The 17,063-nt window shown below is 42.0% G+C and overlaps 1 protein-coding gene across 3 annotated transcripts in view; it reads left to right on the forward strand.

The window, feature by feature from the left end:
* The first annotated feature begins 269 nt into the window (after nucleotides 1–269).
* plxna4 (plexin A4) overlaps nucleotides 270–17,063 on the forward strand; it is a 239,595-nt gene continuing 222,801 nt past the window's right edge. For all 3 annotated transcript variants that reach the window (XM_022748997.1, XM_022748998.1, XM_022749000.1), the window contains exon 1: nucleotides 270–642. The gene's annotated coding sequence lies outside the window, so the exon portion shown is untranslated. The remainder of the gene's footprint in view (nucleotides 643–17,063) is intronic.

The following is a 17,063-nucleotide window of genomic DNA, read 5'->3' on the forward strand; positions in this document are numbered from 1 at the left end:
GAAAACAGTCGTCTTTTGCAACGGGCGAAGCGCCATCTACTCAGTCCCTCCCGAGCGTCAAGATCCGCTGCGAAGCTGCAAACTCCGAGGCAGCGCACCTCTCTCTCTCCCTCTCTCCCTCTCTCCGTCCCTCCCGCACTCCCTCTCTCTCTCTCTTTCGCACTCCGCTGCAGCACCCTCAGCACCTCAGTTGAGCAGGAGCACCGCACTGAGTCACATCTATACACACACGCTCTCTCTACACACATACACGCACAGACACGCACACAAGCACAGCCTCCTGCGGTATCCCGTACGGCGCAGCGGCTTTTCCAGCGGCATACCAAGTGCGTCCTCGCCGAGGGATGGGAGGTGCAGCTCCCGGGTCTCAGAGCACTCAGAGCGGCGTAGTAGAGTCCTGCTGAACGGGGAATGCTGCTGGAAGTCTGCTGCTATTTCTTTTTCCCGTGCAGGAATCGCATTCTAACTACAAACCTACCGGGGATTTAAAGTGGACAAGTCGTTTGATCCGGATATAACATTATTCTGAGCATTTCTCATTTTTGGGGGGAGTAAAAGGAGTTGGGGATTGCTCTGGACGTGCCTCTTATCCGCAGTGTCGATGCGGCTGCGGCTGTGAAGTGATATCTGCATAGATTACAGGTAAGGAAAGAGGGTTGTCACGGCGTTAGTTCCCACAGTCAGGGTTGTTTTTAATGTGCTTTGGTGCCTTTATAGCCAGGTTTTTGGGTGTGAGGTTGCCACTGCACCAGCCAGGTGATTCGAGGCGTGCTGCACCTGTTCTAGCTGCGCCATGCCTGCTCTGCGCACTCTGGCAATGGGGCGGGTTTCATTCCGGACCTGTCCATCTGGATCGTATAACTAGCCCCGGGGAGAATTGCAGAAAAATTTAATGACCTGCTATTTCTTTCAACTTGGGACTCTATATTGAGTGGATTCCCTCCGTTTGGCGCTTCACATCATTCATGCCCTCCTTCCACTGAGAAAGCTGTATGCCTACAATGTGCTTATTTCTCTTGCAGTGTTAAACTCTGAAGGTTAAAAACAATAAGATTTGTCGGGGGTTCCGCGTCGGATTTGTGCAGTGTCTTAGGGGAAAAACCCAGTCCCTAGGTCTTGCATTTAGTGGCGTGTAGACACATGGACTGCAGTTGGGATTTCAGTCGTGGCTCGGGTCTCAAATATGGAAATGGTCAAAAGTATTTGATATTCTGTTACACATGGTTTTGTCAGGATGCTTAGCAACAGCAATTCCCGCCATATGTTAAAATTAAAAGGTTAATGGGAAAACATTGCGAGTTACAGTGATGAACACAGCGCGTCTCTCTTAAAAAGTTGTTAAATCCACGCCGTTTTGGAGCATATCCTGCATCTTTAGGGATCCACGTTGGGGTGATTTTATGTAGCCTGAAACTATTCAAGCATGGTACTATGAAGGAGCTTTCTAAGCGGTTTCTTTGCAATATCGACGCTTCGGAGTTTCATAATCCCTAAGAATTATTTCCTGGAATTTTTGACTTTGAACGTCTCCTTGTAGCCAGTGAGGTATTTTTCGAACTCACAATGCAGCCGCACAGTTATCTATGATTTTAACAGTAGCTATATCTGCTGTCTCATAATTCATGGAAAACGCACGTTGTGTTATGCAGAATCACATTTCTTCCCATGTGGCTTCCAGTATCGTCGGGATATGCCAGTCTCTTCTCAGAGATTTTGAACTTGACCGGTGTGGCTCTGACAGAGCGCCTAAAGAAGGGTTTGACTTTAGGGACACTCATGTTAACAGAAAACATTGTAATATCTGCACTGAGACCTGGTCTCTGTGGTGTGCAGTAGACTACTGAGTTTAATCTAAAGCCATGGAATTTATTACCTATGGTATTACTATAATATTCCTTTAGGATAATATGATGGGTGATTTAAGGTTAAAGTAGTTCCTTTTACAGATTAAAAAAATATTATCTGAAGGATTTTTGCTTTGATATTGTAGTAAAGAGGCACCTGCATACTCTTTACCATTTTAAATGTCATTCAAAACTCTCTATTTAATATATTACACATTCCACTGTGGTGATCTGCAAATGTTTTCAGAATATTGAGTGAAGTACTGACACAAGACTAGATTTTTACTTCACTTCCAAATTGCAGTTTAACAAATCTGGTGACTTTCATTTTCTGAGATGATTTAGAGGTGTTTGAATCGTGAACACTCATAGATCAACTTCCTCTTGATTGCGCCACACTTCTCCTGTGGGGTCATACAGCCAAGCGACTTGGCAATGAGCAATTTTTCCTCAATATTTAAAGTTTTACATGGTAACCGGTGTCTTGAAATGATGCACTTGGTTCTGTAAACAGTATTTTACTTTATCAACATGTTGATTTTGCCAACATTCTGGTTGTACACAAAGTTACTGATCCCCTATGGCACAGCATAGCTGTGGGTCGTTTCCCAGCGTCAGTGTCATCTAAATTTGAATGGGAAGGTTTGTTGGAGGTAGAGCTGATTTCTTTACATTTAAGCAAGGAACATAACAGTGCAGGCTTGCGCTGTCGCTTTGCTTCAGCCATGTAGTGTGATGTAGGTGTCTGACTCCAAATGTGGCTCATGCACTTTGTCTCCCTCATCTCTCTCCTGCTCCATCACTCCCTCCTTCCTCACTTCCCTTGCTCCCACCCTCTCTTGCACCTCATACACAGAAAGCAGCTGTTCCAGCCTATGCAAAATGCAGATCCCTAGTACAGCAGTCACACTGACTACTCTGAGCCCCTCTGCTGGTTTCTCCCTCCCTCTATCCACCTGCTCTCCAGACTCAATCCATCAATTCATTGTCCCCCTTCCATTCCCTATTTCATGTTACCTTATACTTAATGTACAGCATTGGGTTATTGTTGTTACGCAAATATCTCATAAGCAGAGCAATTATACATTCTTAGTTGTGTTTTTAATGATCCCACCAACAGGCTTACATACTTGTTTAGTGCTCACTCAAAAGAGCGTAGCTGAAGGGACAAGGCTGTATGCTGAAAAATCCATGAGGGGCAGTGTGGCTTCACAGGCTGGTGCAGTGGATAGGGTAATCCCATAGACTGGGCTTTCGTTCACAATTTTGAATTTGTTTCAATGGCACAGTTACATTAGGTGTAACTGTTTGTTGGATAATTCATCAGAAGATACATATGTTTATTAGCACATAATTCAAATTTTACTTTGGAAATGTTGAAGTCATCGTTCCATAGATGAGTTTTTATAGCATTTACATATGTTTCGATGTGCTGTGGGCTGGTAGGGGAAAAAAACACCATAGTTGGCACCAAAGTCGGATGATTCTTTAATGGGCAGCTGAAAACAACTTTAACAAAAAACATTAGATGCTGATGGCTGATGTGTGGTCCATTAGTTGCTGTTTAACTGCCTGTGACGGTGAGGCAAAGGAAAGTAGCTTGCCTACTGGGCAAAGTGTCTCTACTGCATGCTGAAGTTCCTGTGCTTTTCTGTGTCAGTGTGACTGTAGCTAGCAGGCAAGCCTGTGCGTTTGTGCCTGTTTTTTTTAGTGTTAATGTGTATGTCAGCTCATTTCTGAATGTTCAAATTTGTGTGCTTGTCCTCTTAGTATGTGTGTGTGTGTGTGTGTTTGTCTTTTGCTGCTGTCAAGGTCTCAAGGGAGAAACATTTAGTCCTTGAGGAGTTTGATAATCCTATCTCATCTGTGTCGTGTCACCAAATTCCAGCTCAGTCCTAAACTCTTAAAGGCTGTAAGAGCACTTGGCACTGCTCATTCTCCCTCCCTCCCTTACTCCCTCTCTCTGTGTGCTGTCCATCAAGGCCTGCCTATAGGAATTGGAACAGCAGCCTTTATCGGCCTGTAAGCACCTCACATTGACATACTACCCCCTGTCTGTTGGCCAATGTTACGGCTACAAGGCTGTAGTTTGGACCCGGAGAGCACGGCCTTGTCAATATTATGGCTTGCTAATGGATAAACTCTCACTCCAACCTTGGCAGTAAAGACATTCTTTACATTTTGGGGGCGGTGTACTTGTAAGAGTAAGCTCCATAGAGAGTCCCTGCAATGTGTTCATGTCAAGGGGGAAACTGTGAATGAATATGAATGGGTAATCTGAGAAAGATTCTCTGTAGTGATATAAATGCCTGGTAGCAGTGTAGGCAAGACTCAGGCGGAAGTGTGTTTGTGTGTGGGTGTGAATGATGCATCTGTGACTGGCCTGGCGAGGCCCTATATGAATACTCTGGTCACAGAGACGTATCGTCATGTCAGACTGAATGATGTGTCTGTGGGTTGGACCTGAATGGAGCTCTCTGTTTTTCTCATTCTCTTTCTGTTGCTCTCTTTCCCACTTGATGTCTCCCTCTCTTTCTCTCTCACTCACACTCACACGCACACACACACACACACACCCCTCTGGGCTGTGACAGGACTACCAGCCACAGACTAGTGTCCAATTAGACCCCCCTCCTCTCTCATGCCACCAAACACCACAGAGAAGATTGCAAATTGCATTTCCGTGTCACCAACTGTTCTTCCCACTATAATCTGTCTCCCGTATTTTAGGACAGTCAGACACATTTTTTTAACAATGGCTTTCAGGATAATATAAAATTGAATGTATAATTTTTGAGGGTGCCACTTTTTTTCTTTTTTAGCTGCCACAATTAAATGTAGAGGGAGTGTGTTGGTTTGGCTGGAAAGTGATTAAAAGATGAGTGCATTAACAATTTATAGTATAACTAAATTTGGAATTATAGACATTCAAATATTCTTGTCTTAGACCTGGCCATGTAAAACCACTGTCTTTGTTACATTGTCTATTTGAACTTGACTCACATTAGGCTTCAAACTTGGTGTGCGATGCAAGATTCAATGTCTATTATGTTTTAGTTGACACTTCATTAGTAAGATGGTATCACTGACTGAGGGCTTGATGGTTTTCATCTAAATTCCAATTTGGGGGGAGGATTCTATGCTACATTAAGAGAATAATTGCTTACAAGTATGTAATTAACCCTTTGGTAATGCACCATAGAGCTGCATATTGATGTTTGCCACAGCAATGACAGGAGAGATCTGAAGTAAGGATCTCCAAACAATAGGCGTTGTAAATTCTGTGAGGAAAAATCAATACGCGTCACAGCATCCAATTTAATGAGAACCTTTGTTCTCGTCTGAATAGTTTACTCAGCATATGTGTGACGCAGACAGAGAAGATACATATAATCATATAGTGTGTGTGTGTGTGCGCGTGTGTGTGCACATATCCTGCTTTTCAGAACTTCTTTTTTCATGTTGGCAGCCAGAGTCCTATTAAGCTGTCACGTGCTGTTATAATGGGACCCAGTACATGTACATGCTAGTATATCACAGTTGCACCACTTTTATTTTCTCCCTCCAGCCATCTCTCATGCTTTCCTTTCATCTTTTTTTCTCAATCCTTCTCTCTCTCTGACTGTCTCTGCCTCCAGCTCTCTCCTCCCATATCTTTATGCCAAGCACATAACTTTATCTATGTGTGTTTGTGTGTGGGGTTGGGCAAAAAAAATCCCGACTGTCGTGACATTGGAATGACCTATGAGGCAGAATATAAAGTGAGAAGAAGACATGGGATGTTTCTGTCTTAGATAGGAATCAGGGAGATGTGGAAAGGCACCAATGTATCAGTGGGTTTGCCAGACTGCTCCTTTTGATAAGACCATGTTAAACGTTTCTCCCAGGTCTCAATGATTCATATGGAGCCGTGAGTCTGATATATAAACAGCTCTCTTTGATGCAGCAGCAGATGACACACTGTGGCACATTGGCTCTTATGTTTGTGTGTGCCAAGCCGAGCATGACAAGCAGTAAATTAGTTTTGTTTCAGATGCATGAAATGATGGGAAAATTGCAGACAGTCTTAGGGCATTTTTTTCCCCTCTTGCTCGCTCTCATTTGCTCCCGGGCCGACGCCTTAAGTCCGCGCAAGGATTAGGCCCTTAATTCTGTTTTCATCCTGCCTGTCGCAAAGAAGCATGGGCACGCATGCTGAAGTATGCATGCATGCGTGCACACACATTTTATTAATCCATATCAGACAATACCTCAGAGCTCTCAATATTTATCATGTAACCTAATTCATCCCTTGCTGTGTTAAGGCAGACACTTAGAACGTTGGGGCTTTTTTTTGTCATTACTCCATTTATCAATAGCAAGGGTTTCTTTAAGTGAGGTTGCAGGATCTAACTGTGCTTTGTTAATATGTCTTTGTTAGTATGCAACTCTTATGTGTTGTACTTCAGTATAGTTATGACTGTGAGCCCCCATGTCAAGTTCTTGAGCATTAGGGTTTGCAGTGCTTGTAACATGTAGGGGTAGATGTTAACGTTGGATGTTGACAGTTGTATGTATGCTCTCGGCACTCCACCCTGGTCCCAGCCCTCCTTTAACCTTATTGGTTGTAGGAACTCTGGGGTCAAATTGATGAGTGCTGTATTTCAAAAAAGTTGAACTTGTCTCAGCTTGAAAAGAGGATCAGTGCTTACCTTGCTAGGTGCAAAAAGAGGCCAGTGACTTCTTTTGGTAAGCGCTCACAGCACCACCTCTCCTTAGAAAACGACATTGGTATTGCTTTTAAAGGTTTTGGTAGAGGCATGCACAGAGCTTTTATTATGCTGTCTGCAAGCTTTGAAAAAAGACTGTGACCAGTACTAAAAACTGCCATGTAAAATGACTGTATTATTACTGTTATTTAAGTAGGTTGGTGGAGTAGTTAGTACTCCTAAGTGCAGTGCTGCTATGATTGACAAGTGTTTTCATGCCCCTGTAAGAATGGCCCTATTGAACAGCACTGATGGTAAAAATACACAGAATGTAAATACTATGTTTGATTATTATACTTTTATGGTATAATATTGTTTCCTAGCAGGAGGGATCCTCTGTTTGGATAGCCAGAGGATTTAAGGATAATGATATGTCTTGCCTCCCCTTTCACCCCCACACTTTCTGTATCAGTCTTTCTTGTCTCCTGTCTTTCACTTCCTGTCTGCTCCAAGTGTCAGTGGTGTCAGGGGGCATCAGTATGCAGTGTTACTACAGTAATTGTGAAACAGCGGGCTCAGGGAGGACCCCTGCCACGCTCTACCCAGAAGGCGGTGGGGTAGGGGGAGGATCTGCTTTACTGTAATACCCAGCCTCCATCATCCCACCTTCTCCTGTCTCCCCCCTCCCCTCAGGATATATCATAGTCTAGCAGCATAATGTTGGGGATGTTACAGAGAGGTTTAACAAGACTTACACAGGGTTTTCATGTTATTCTTCTCTCTGTGTGCTACTCCCTTTTGAGTTTGGGATTTTGCCTTTCTTGAGTACTTTTTTTCTTCTGTTGATGGGATTTGGAATGGCTTGTGTCTGTGTGAATGCAGTGACTGACTCTTAGCCAGGGCCTGACTCTTAGCCAGGGCCCAACTCTTGCCAAGTGCTTGGGAAAAGTTTGTTGCTCTCCTGGAATAAGACATGTTTCATTTTTTAGTCTGGTTTAGTCTCTGACTTTCATCCGTGATTGGTATTGATTTTTGATTGCCATGTTTAAACTTTCCAGGAAAGGGGTGACTGCACTGTAATGTGAAATTTTTGCCATGTACCCCAGCAAACTGGTAAATCATCACCCTGGTTAATCTGCAGTGTGTCTTTACTCATGCATGATATCATCCCTCAAGTCTGACACATATGTTTGATTTGTGTCATCCTTTCTCACTCCCTGTTGTGATGATAGTTAGGTTTGAGAATCTGCTATATTGTACGCTGAGGGCTTGCTGCATCCATGCTTGCTCTCAGCATCGGGAGGACCTATTAAATCTTTCCACTATAGTGACACACAGCATCCTTACCTGCCACCTACGCAACTAACTGTGTTCCTATGGCAACATGATTTGTCAACTGAGAACCCCGCTACAGAAATTACCTTCACTGCTGTGTTTCGCTCAAAAAAATAGCAGGAGGGACTAAAGAGACATGATGGATTGATACTGTGATGGACTTTTGACCTTTCATGTGACAATAACTGAGCTCAGAAGATTCACTATTAACTTTTATCTGCAGTGGGAAGAGGAGCACTGATACTTGTTGACACTCTAAGCACTGATGACTGTTGGTATGGGTATGGTATGCTCTCCCACACAGCAAGTCTTCATGATTTGAAACAGTGGCTGAGTGTTTGTAGTTATATATACATACCCTCACATAGAAAACAAGTAAATGCCAAAATCCTTACATTTAAGAAGCTGAAATTAGCATATGTATTTTTGCTTGATAAATGGCTTATTTAACAAATTTTCAAAATAGTTGCTTAATTTTATGTCGATCATCAAGTCAATTTATTGACCAACCATTTCAGCATTAATGCACCAGGGGAAACAGGAAAATATAGTAGCGAGTGGAGATAACATTTAAATGGTTTTCAAATAAATAACCTTGCAACAACTAGATGCCCAGTATAGTGTATATATAGACAAACGTTGGTTGTTATAACCAAGCCTTCCAATATTGAACACACAATCTGCCACCTCTCACACAGAGCACTGGGAGTTGCTGGAAACATCAGCACTACTCCGATCCCCAGATGACATACTAGAAGAGGAAAGGTTAGCCACTTTATTGTATTGCATCAAGCGTCCTCCTGACTTTTTCCTGTGTTGGCTCACAAAAAGGACACCCTCTCTCTCTTTTTCTAGTCTACAAATGTAACTGGAGAGAAAGCACAAGTTCTGAGAGAGGTTTCATCCTTCCCTCCACACTCCCCTTTCTTTGTGTCCATCCGTTCTGCATTGTCACGGCAGTCCTTCAGCTGAGCTTTGATTGGGTTGTTCTGGGCCCACCGGCAAATCTGGCAACCAGATAGTTGTGTGTGTGTGTGTGTTTGTGTGTGTGTTTGTGTGTTTGTCTGTCTGTCTGTCCACATGTAAGTCAGTGTGTGTAAGAGGTTTTTCTCCATTTCTCTGGGCAAAGCAATGCGATGAGGTAAAGCTTGCAGAAAATCAAAGTATAAAAACGGCTATGACCAACTATGAAGAGATGAAGCAGGGGAGGAGGAGAGGAAGGGAGAGGGGTAAAATGCTGGATAACAATTTGCATCCTCTCACTTGCCACTGTGAATGACGGCTGGCTCAAAAGCTTGTCTGATGTGTTTATGCCATAGGCTTTTGAGGGCTGGAGTTGAAGGGAGAGGGAAAGTTTAAGGGGAGACAAACTGTGGGGAGGGAGGGGCTGTGGAAAGGCATGTAATAGAGTGTAAACCTACATGAACTCAGTTTACCCAGCTCTCAGTTTGTGAAATGGCTCACACACACATTTCCAGTTGATATTCAAGAAGGTTTTCGTGTAAATTTGGAGTGTATTTCTTGATGTCAAACTGTCAGTTGCGTGATTCCTTTTAAGCAAATTAAATTTCCAATTAAGTATACTCTTGAAATTGCAATGATGACTTTCAATAATGAGTCTGTATAAAGTCATCACCATTACAAGAGAACATTCTCAGAAACACCTAATATATTTATGTACGCTAATTAACCACTTGCCATCTCTCTTTGCTGCAGTGTGACTAAAGGGGCTTTGCTGAACACACACTTATTTTTTGTTCACATTTCTTTGTTTCGAAAAGTTCACTATTGTTACAGCAGCCACGCATCCTAATCCTAAGTGATGGCAATGTTTACAGCCTGATGATGAGTCAAGGGTCCCGGTCCAGTGGCCATGTGTGGACATAACCAAATGTACACTGGCTGCTGAATTGGTAAAAAGGCTGTGTAGACGAACTCAGCCTCCCTTGACCCTAAAGACCTCTGCTCAACTTGTCTTTTCCTTTGGCAGTGGAACTTTTGGCAAATGAATTAATCTGCTCTGTAAAAGACTAACCCAAAAAATTCTAAAGTGGAAGAATTCACAACTCTTGTGCTCTGTTGCAATACTACACACACAACATATATTGTGTGTACATTTGTTTTTCAGGTCATCCTTCTGTCTTTATTTACTGCTTTGACCGTTGACCTGCCAGTTTACACTCTTTGATTTAGCAGCATTTGAGCTCTGACTTTTCCCTTTGTCAAGCACAGCAAAGGGTGCAGGAGAAATGTATAGGTTCATATATATGCTGTGTGTTAGTATGTGCATTACATGACATGAATGTCTCCCCTGTTGCCTTGTTTGACTAATCAGTTAAATACTAACATTGTCAACATTTTCATAACCAGCCCAAAGGAGAGACTGTACTGTAATTATTGACAATTATTGGCAATTACTGGCAATTAACTATTATGGCATCATGCCAACATTAGTTTTAGTAGTTTAGATAGATACATTCTTTCCTCATTAGACAGAGGATGAATGACATAAAATGGAAGAAGTGTTTTTGCATGCGTGCACAGTAGTGCACACATCTGTGTTCAGAGATGATTGGAATAAATTGTGGACATGTTAAGTTTGGAGAGTGGTCTAAATATCACAGTATTTAATCACCAGCATTTCTTATTGTAATGACAGTAGCATTATTTTAGTCTTTCAGCACTCTGTCAAATCACTGACTCTTCACTTTCTCTTTTTTACTTTGACCTTTCAGAAAAATGACACAGCCACTTCTCCACTTCTGCTTATTTATCATGCCAGCTGTTTCTTCTTCTCTCTCTGTGTCTTTGCTCTCTATCAGGCAGTAGTTATAATACAGCACCATTTGCTGAATATGTTTAAAAATGGGACATCTTAGCTGCTGGAAGGGCACTTTTGACACATCATGTCAAACTGCTCATTTTTCAGTTTTCGGAGACCATTACTGCAGGGCTGCAAGTCTCTGCAGGTGCAGACAGTCTGTCTTCACTAGTATCTATCCCACATGGACTAACATGGCAATTTACACTGGATGGGAATATGAACAGGATGACAAAGTATGTCATATACTTTTTTTTTAAAAGAAGAGTTGGAAGTAAGGTCATATTTTTCTTTCTAATTGAGGCAGCCACAACTTAAGAGCAAAGCAGAGTCAAAAGTAGATGAGAGATGACACACACGTGTGTTGTGTGTGACATTATGCATCAATGTCCCTGCATTGTGATTGAACATAGTGGCTGCATCTACCTGGTGTGAACACACGCCCATATACATCTACTACATCCAATGCACTGTTCAGTTTCCCATTGACACTGTCAGATAATGTGTTGATAGTAATTTGTGAGGCTTTAGTTTGTGCTGTTGTTGGATGGAATTGTTTTTTGTGGGTGTCCTTGTTATTGTCCACCCTGCTCACTTATCAAGAAGACCACCAAGTATGAATGATATGGTTAACTTGAGTAAATGGATATCCATGCCCTGAAAAATTAAAGCTTCTCCTTGAATATAATGTACTTTTGTAATTGTTAAGTTATAATAGTAGTGATTTTTCTTGGTTCAGTAGATAAGTGTAGACTAGTTTAGTTGGCAATTAATTGTGAATTACAGAAACAAAGGAAATAGCGGTTTAAAAGGGCACTACAAGCCAGTTGACTGACCTCATTCCAGCTGTGCATAGTAAACCAGGATCTGAGATCTTTAAGACTCTTCATCACCACTATGGATTATAAGGGAAAGCTGTAATCCATGCGCTTTGAGAAAACCAAATCAACCACTACACTGATGAGGCTCACAGATGTGCATGGTACTCTTCTTTTGTGTGTGTGTGTGTGATGGAATGGGATGAAATAGGATGGATTAACATGACTGTTTTTGTCCAATAGTTTATTCCTTGTCCTTTGTACTGAGCTCTGCACAGCGCACATGCATACACATCACACACACATTTGATAAAACATAAACACCTCATATACTGAGCACATCTGCACACTGTGTCTGTGTACCTCACAGACACCTAAAAAGAAAAAAACACTTTGTAGAAACAGAGTGAGGGATCAGAGAAAAAGCAGCAGTTTAATGTTTTATTATAATCACCACAAAGCCTTCTAAATTATCAAGCTTTCATGTCTAAGAAGTTAATCTCAGAGGTCAAGTCTGCTTTAGCTCTGTTCAGCACCAGCAAAAGAGGAAGATGGGGAAAGCAGATACATACAGGTCACTGGAAAAAGGAAGAGGAAACAGAAACAAATACATATGGATGAATATAAAGAATTAATAAAAAATAAACTGTGTAACTTCCTGTGTGGTCAGTGGTTGGTGATCCCTAGCTTCATTTGTCAAGACAAAACATCTGAACTGGGGCAGGTCTGATCCTGTTTACAGGGACTAAGCCAGAAAACCTGATTTAGCCAAGGGTGACTTCAGAAGCCGTTATTTTGGCATGCGAGATAATGTTATTTTTTTCCCTCCGGCGCCACACAAGCTGTAACCAGTATGAGGTAAACACCATTGTGACAGTATTATCAATGTCTTAATGTGTATGAATAGAGTAAATGATAAAGTTGTACTGGATGTTATTGGCTAGTGTCGGTTACTTGCTAACAACTGAGTGTGACTCATACAAGCTAGTACAATGATCAGTTCACATATGGCAAATTGAAAGGGTGGAAAAAGTTATAGCAAGTATTTCCAAAGAGATTATTTTGAGGCGATGTCAAGTCAATGGCATTGTGACTACAGCTGTCCGGAAATATTGGGAATGTAAGTTGTCAGTGGTTGGTTAGACAACAGAAATCTGTTGTGCTACACTGTGAAGCTGTTGTGGGTATTTGACAGTTCTGTGGGCTCCTTTGTTCTGTCTGTGTGGCCACATTTAAATACAATCCATACACATTTGTTTTTCGTATTTTTATTCCCACGTGCCAATGGTTTAAATCTGTGGGTGTTCATACTGTATGTTACGGTTAAAATTTACATGTGATTTCCCCAGAGGCACCAGTATACTCTCTGGGCTTGTCTCAACCTGGATCACAGTTATTTAACTCTTGTACACCCCTCCCTTAACCTGTGTGTGTGTGTGTGTGTGTGTGTGTGTGTGTGTGTGTGTGTGTGTGTGTGTGTGTGTGTGTGTGTGTGTGTGTGTGTGTGTGTGTGTGTGTGTGTGTTTCTGTGTGTGTGTTTCTGTGTGGGAGGGTTGTATATCTGTCAGTTTCTCTGCTCTGCATTTTGGCATGTTGTAGCAGGAAAAAATTATTAACTTTAATAATCGCTTGATTTGCATTCATGTGTTCCAGTTCCACAGCTCTGGTATTGTTCAGGCGGGCTCACTGGAATGGCTAACTGAAAAACATAAATGGTACAAAGTCATTATTATTGGTCTTAGTTATCTGAGCCTTTCCTGCTATGGCATGTCAATATGTCAGCTGAGAAATATTTGGTCCTTCTTTGTCTGACTCTCACCTTTTACAGTACCCTACTTCCTCCCTCTGCCTTCAACCCATATTTTAATTGTGAAACATTTAAGTGTCCCTGTACACAACTTTTCTCTGTGAAGTTACAGTTCAGCCTTTCCCCTCTTCTTCTTTGTAAAAATGGTGACAAGACTTGTTGTCAATCTGCATTTTAGGTGCCTGTTCTGCTCTACGCCCTGATGATCGCAAGTTCCATTTCATGGTGAATTAATTTTACCCTAACTTACCAGTTGTAGCTCTCTGTTTGGAGGGCAACCTTAAATAAGGGACACTCTAAAATATGGAAGGCATAAGGGAAGATTTATGACAGCTTTAGGTTCTACATTGATCATACAACCTCCTTTTTCCAAACAATCTCCCAATCCTTGATCAATGTTTTCAGTAGACCTCACCATCTCACTCTCCCCATTCACATTACCTCTGCTGTATAGTCTTAAGCCTTTTTATTATGATTGGAGGCCTAAAGTGTGCTGTGTGCAAAATGAAGTGTTATAATTCCTGATTTATTACCCGCTTCAGTGGCACTGACATGCTTGGATATTGCTGAGCAAGAGAAGCAGGGAAAAGAGGAGAGCGACAGGGAAGAAAGACGAAGAGTGAAAAGCTAATATGAAAGAAGAGCTTTAAGGATGTCACCTTTGCTGGAAATCAAGTCTTACCACAATTCAGCCGGCCTGCCTACATGATGATTAAAACCTCAGAGGTCACACCATGCCTGTGTATGTGTGTGGATGTCTGCTTGGGTGGGGTTTGTTGGTGACATTGGTGTGTGTGTGTGTGTGTGTGGATAGATTACATATAAACCAAGTATATGGTTTCTGATTTTATTGTTGTTTGCACTATAGATTGTTTCATAGACTGGCTATAGGGAGCACCGGGAGAATTCCTGATGGGCCTCCACACTGGTGGACCAGTCAAAAAAAATCCAAATTTTATTGGCCCTCTCTGTGTGCTTGTCATACATTCATTGGGAGTGCGCTGTGTGTGTGTTTTGGGACTGGGCTCACATATGTAATCAACCCTCACTGACGTGGTGAGTTGAGTGTGTTGGGTTTGTATCAATGCATAATGCAGTAACTTTAACAGGGCAAATGGGAGCGGATCAAAACGAGCCATCATGCTAACATACGGGTTTGACCAATTATACATATCAAACCAAGGGAATTAGAAAAAAGGCCTGCCCCTAATACAAGCCTGCCTTTATTTACCTTAACTGTTACCTTCTGCAGTTGAGGTAAATAAAGGCCCCTGGTCAATATTTGAGGAAATGCAGTAGTTGAAAACCATTGAGGATCTACTGTAAACACCCCATGATGATGTAATTGAAATTGTTCGCACCAGATCTTTTTGAAAGACAGTCACCAGGTAAAGTCCAACACTTGGCTGAGCAATGGTTTAACTTCATCACTCACTCACTCACTCACTCACTCACTCACTCACTCACTCACTCACAGACATTCGCAGATGTAGCAGTGGCCAATGGTTGGTCCAGCCAAAAATACATTGGCTGATGTTACTACATAATGTGATGATAGTGATGTATCTATGATAAGCTACAATTGGCCAGTAATATTGGCTCTCAGGCTCTTACACAGATAGACACAAGCACTTCACTTATGATCCTTTTGCAGCACCACTGGAAAAATTCTGCCTTGAAGGTGACAGACAACAAAGTCATTTCTGTGTCTTTAACCAAAACACACAGCCATACACACACATGGAGCACACTACACTGATGTGTCGTGTTTCAGTGTTTTTCATACTGCAGCAAAACATCCAAAGTCATTTCAGCTTCAAGCAAACTATAACTCATAATTAATTACTGTGTCGAGAGGAAAAGGGGGATACTGGAAACCAGAGATGAGACTGAAAGAGAGGGCAAGAGAGGCAAAAGAAAAATAAGGTGGGGGGGGTCAGAAATTTCATTGTCATGAAAGAACAGAAGAGCTAAGGGAGAGCTGGAAGGAGAAGAGGTACAGGGAAAGAAGAATGGATGGATGGATGGATGGAGAAAGAGAGGGAGGACGTGTTGGGACTTAAGATGGTGCCAGACGGCAGCCGATGGAAGCGAGAGCTGATTTGTCTACACGGCCCTGCATTCCTGTCTGCCTGTTAGCTTGGGGAATAAGGGAATTGGGAGAGAGAGAGAGAGAGAGAGAAAGAGAGAAAGAGAGAGGGATGGAAAAGGAGAGGGAGCTAGAGGCTTTGAATTTGTTCTATGAAAGCAGCTGTCAGACAGTGCCTAGCAACACCATTTAAGAAGGATTCTTGGCTGCATTTATAGTAATTACAGCAAAATATCTCTGCCTTTTCATTCCAAATGAGCTTATATGGCACAACATGGCTATAACTAGAGGGCAGTTTGAGGAATGATTGAGAGGATATCTTCTTTGTCAACACAAAATATGTTGTGTGCGTCTTCTTAAATATATATTAAAGGGAAATATTAAAGCTCTGCTCTGCTCTTTTCATCAACACGTGAATTTTTAAGCTTTTTGAAAACACTCCATAACAGAAAGTGTTTATTGATAGTATTACTTGGACTTGCAGCATCCAAGTAATGGTCATCACCTTAACCTGTATGTATACTTTCTTTTGTATTGGTTTGTTATTTTGCATCTTACACTGTTTATTAATACATGTGGAAGAAGCTCTTCAATCATAATAATTTTCGTAACATCATTTGTCTTATTACAGTCCCTGATGCTCACTGATGAGTTGCTTGTGTGTCTTTGTCGGGACTTAGTCATCCTAATTGAATCCAGAGCTTCATTAAGTTCACCCTGTAAATGGTCCTCTCCGGTCACTGCTATGTGTTCTGGTCAAACCCAGAGGCTCCTCCCATTCAGGAAGTTAGACAGCGTTTAACCCAATCACAGTGAAGCGCTGACGGCAGGCCAGTGGGCTCTTCAACAGTCCTCCTAATGACATTAGAGCCCCTTGATCTGCACTGATGATAACACACTCAACCTATCTCAGCCTGCATCAGCACCCACTACACAAAGGCCCAGCCTGAGCCAAGAATGTGTGTGTGTGTAGAGTTTGTCAGTGTGTGTGTTTGAGTGACCTTACTTTGGAACCAAGGACTGTTTGAGTACCGTACTCCCTCAAGGACTCTGTCATTCCCCACTCTCGTTGCAGTGTAGTAACCCCACTAGTGATATTGTAACCAAAGACGCAATGCAGAGATTGTTTCTGTACAGAAAACATTCTGGAGGGGCCTGACTCTGAGTGTGTGCTTAGAAAAATGAGTGTGTTTGAACCCTATTCTACTAAGGAGGATTAGTAAGTCTCAGATGTGAAAGAGGAAAAGAGGGGGAGTGGCAAAAAATGAAAGAGATTGAGCGAGGAGAGGGGATGGGCAGATGTCAGCTATTTCTCTAAAATCCAGAGGGGTTGTCCAGTTGGATCATTGCCTAGACCCCTTCTTTGAAATGCTCTGACTCACTCTAGGAGACAGAAAGATAGACAGCTAGCTAGGAAGAAAGTGAGAAAATATGTGACACAGAAATTGGGTTTATGCTTGACACACTTATACTGGATCAGTTCACTATACTTGGCAACACTTCTTTCATACAGTATCTTTTCAGGACACATATTTTTTCAGCATTTTGCCCCTTTTCTACTGCTAACTCCCACTGTTTTGGGATTGTGTGGACAAGCATGTTATTTCTGATACACATGAATTCACTAGCCACTTCTTTTTATGCAGAGTTAAGGGGATGTA

Source organism: Seriola dumerili, unplaced genomic scaffold, assembly GCF_002260705.1.
Source record: "Seriola dumerili isolate Sdu_G_001 unplaced genomic scaffold, Sdu_1.0 BDQW01000138.1, whole genome shotgun sequence".
NCBI lineage: Eukaryota > Metazoa > Chordata > Actinopteri > Carangiformes > Carangidae > Seriola > Seriola dumerili.